The sequence below is a fragment of the Schistocerca gregaria genome, unplaced genomic scaffold (genome assembly GCF_023897955.1).
Source record: "Schistocerca gregaria isolate iqSchGreg1 unplaced genomic scaffold, iqSchGreg1.2 ptg000336l, whole genome shotgun sequence".
Taxonomy (NCBI): Eukaryota; Metazoa; Arthropoda; class Insecta; order Orthoptera; family Acrididae; genus Schistocerca; species Schistocerca gregaria.
Window position 1 is genome coordinate 4035069 of NW_026061801.1, and position 3275 is coordinate 4038343.

General features: G+C 39.1%; 1 non-coding gene across 1 annotated transcript; it reads left to right on the forward strand.

The window, feature by feature from the left end:
- Nucleotides 1-2689: 2689 nt before the first annotated feature.
- Nucleotides 2690-2764, forward strand: Trnat-ugu (transfer RNA threonine (anticodon UGU)). Its single transcript has one exon. It is a non-coding gene; the product is annotated as a tRNA-Thr (tRNA).
- The last annotated feature ends 511 nt before the right edge of the window (nt 2765-3275 follow it).

The following is a 3275-nucleotide window of genomic DNA, read 5'->3' on the forward strand; positions in this document are numbered from 1 at the left end:
GTCTCGTTCCACTTAACGAAATTTATTTATTATTTGTCCAACTGATCTGGCCTTGTGATTTTATAATGCTTTTGATTGTAATAAAATATGTAGCAACTACAACGGATTACTATTGTGATTTTGGTGTGTCGCTACCATACCCCATATCACAGAGGATGAAATGTTTCATGAAATATATGAAAACCTGTTTTTGATACATTCAACGATTAAGAGGGTGGAATATAGGATGTAATGTTTTATGAAAGTATTTCAGTGCGAAAGAGTTTTTAAAGCGAAATCTATGAATATTGTGTTATTGAAAACTACGTGTTTCACTGTTTTTGGATCTACAACCTCCAAGAAGGTGCAATAGGGGCACAGGTTTCACTGACCCATAGCCTTCCAGCCCAACCTGCAAAGTATACGGACTTGAAATTTGATGAAGGTGTAAATCTTACGCTGAAAGCATCATTTAAGAAGAGATTGTTCGAAATTTCACTCCTATGGGGGTGAAACATGGGTTGAAAGTCTTTTTTTTTAAATATGTCCCTATGTCCCTATTGAAGCTATAACTACAAAACTACGAAAATTGACATTTGGTGTCTCAGTCAGATACAAAAAAGAAACAGGTTTTTAGCATTTTCCGAAATTCTTCCATTGGGGGATAAAATAATTAGTGAAGGTTTTTTGAAAATAAATCATTATTAAAGAACTACTGAAGCATTTTTATAGCTACATCTATGAAAATAGGTATTTGACATCTCGGTTGGATGTAAAAAAAATGTGTTTCGTTGCTTTTGGAAATTTAACTCACTAATAGAGTGAAATAGGGGATGTAATGTTTTATGAAATATTTCACTATGAAAGCATTTTTAGAATTAAATGGATGAAGATTTGAATTTGGCTCCTCGGCTCTAAATAGAAGAATACGTGTTTAATTGTTTTTGAAACCCAACCCCTAAAGGGTGTGAGATGTTTCAGAAAATGGTTCATTATGAAAGGATTGCTAAATATATCTGACAATTCGTATTCGGCTAATATGTTACAATTTTTAAAAACTACTTGTTTTTCTGGTTTTGGAACTTCGAGCATAAGGGGATGAAAATTTTAATGAAATATTTATTGCGTTATATTAAAATATTTTAAATCTGCATCTATGAAAACCGGTATTTCACTTCTCAATTAAATATAAAGAAATATGCGTTAGGGAATGAAAGACTGTACGGAGATATCACCACAAGAATACAAACGGCTTGATTAACAAAAACCTTGGACTCCAGCTGTCAGCATTGCTTTTTGATCATTCAGTAAAAGACCATGCTTCAACGGCGCTAAGTTTAGAAAGTTTAGAAAGTGTTGCAGTTTATAAAAGACATAAAAAAACGATTAAAGAAAAAAATTCTTTGCAGACCATGAACGGTCTACGCAAGTAAAGAAGCGGATGATAAGCTAGCTCTTTATGCAAATGAGTTGGTCAGTTTAAGTTCCGAGACATGTCATGCAGCAGGAACGGAATCCTATAGTTGCTACGATTGGCTAAAGGAAAAGTTTTGCAGAATCACTCGAAATCACTTCTGCAAGTGGCTAAGAATCTCGTAATGAATAAAAATTCTGTACTGAGGATTCCAAGGTGGGAGATGCAAGATTCCTCCCCCCCCCCCTTCCCCCTCCTCACAATGCTATCCTTCTTTACCTACAGCAAAAAATAAATAAATAAATTAATAAATAAAACTAGAGAAATTTCTACTGTGAAACTATTTGCATACAAGAGAACGGCCCTTCAAATTTAACTCTTCAAAGTTTTAAGCCCTGCTCATTCCGGATATTGATTAGAAAGTGTTAATCCACATGTGAAACCTGAGTATATAATCCCTGTGACATTTGATCAATGGTGTTCCATAAGGACAGGTTCTCATTCAAAACGTTCGAAAATTCAATTTCTTTGTAGTTGCATTTTTTAAAGGTGTACTTGTCTAGACTCTTGGAACAGAAAGTTTTTTTTTTTTTAATCCGTGCTTTACAAAAGTTTCTACAGTCCATTGTTTGAAGCAGTGTCACGGCTGCCATGAGCCGCGCGGGGTACCCGCCATGTGTCCAACGCCTTGTCACGGTTCGCGCGGCTCCCCCTGTTGGAGGTTCGAGTCCTCCCTCGGGCATGGTTGTGTGTGTGTTGTCCTTAGCATAAGTTACTGTAAGTAGTGTGTAAACATAGGGACTGATGGTTCAAATGGCTCTGAGCACTTTGGGACTTAACATCTGAGGTCATCAGTTTCCTAGAACTTAGAACGACTTAAACCTAACTAAATTAAGGACATCACACACACCCATGCTCGAGGCAGGATTTGAACCTGCGACCGTAGCGGTCGCGTGGCTCCCGACCGAAGCGCCTACAACCGCTCGGCCACATCGGCCGGTCTATCATGTATTCTAGAAGAGTTGCAAGGTCGTCAGTGGCGCCTGTTCTTTCGAGAGCAGTTACTATCTTCATATCTATGGTTAAACGTTACCCAGCCATTGACCTTCGTCTGTGCGAATGCGCACAGGTTGCCGGAACTCTTACGGGAATCGTCACCTTAGTGTGAGCCAGTAATGAGTGGATGGACAAATACCTATTAAGTACATTACGTATGCGGATTGTGGACGGTTGGGGATGTGAGTCTCACGGGAAGCGTGCGAGGGATAAATTCCTGCAGTCGTGCTGTTCATGTGTGCCCTCGATGGCTCAGATGGATTGAGCGTCTGCCTTGTAAGCAGGAGATTCTGGGTTCGAGTCCCAGTAGGGGCACACTTTTCAGCTGTCCCCATCGAAGTATATCAACAACACCTGTCGGCAGCTGAGGGTTTCAATTAATTATCAGTTGTGAAGGTGATTCGATGAACCCTTTGCCAGGCACTTAAATGTGTTTTGCAGGGTATCCATATAGATGTAGATGATAACTCGTCCCGTGTCGCACGTGCTCAAAATGATTCATACTGCAGAATGCATGCAAACATACTCACCGAAAATACGGACGAATATCAAGTGCAGGCTGCCGAGTGCTGCATATCCAGCTTTGACAGATCGGCTTTTCCTGCCAAGAAGAACAGGAAGTTGCTGTCTAGGAACAATCAGAGGTAGAGGAAGGGTTGATAAATACTCCTTGACTTGCAGACTAAACGTAAATAACGAAAATACATTTTTGGTAAAAATTGGTCAAAACATAATCGGTTGCCCTCCGTATTGGATTAGCTGTTTTGAATATTGAAAATCTGACTTCAGATTCGTTTTCAGCGACATTAAAAATATATATGTAACA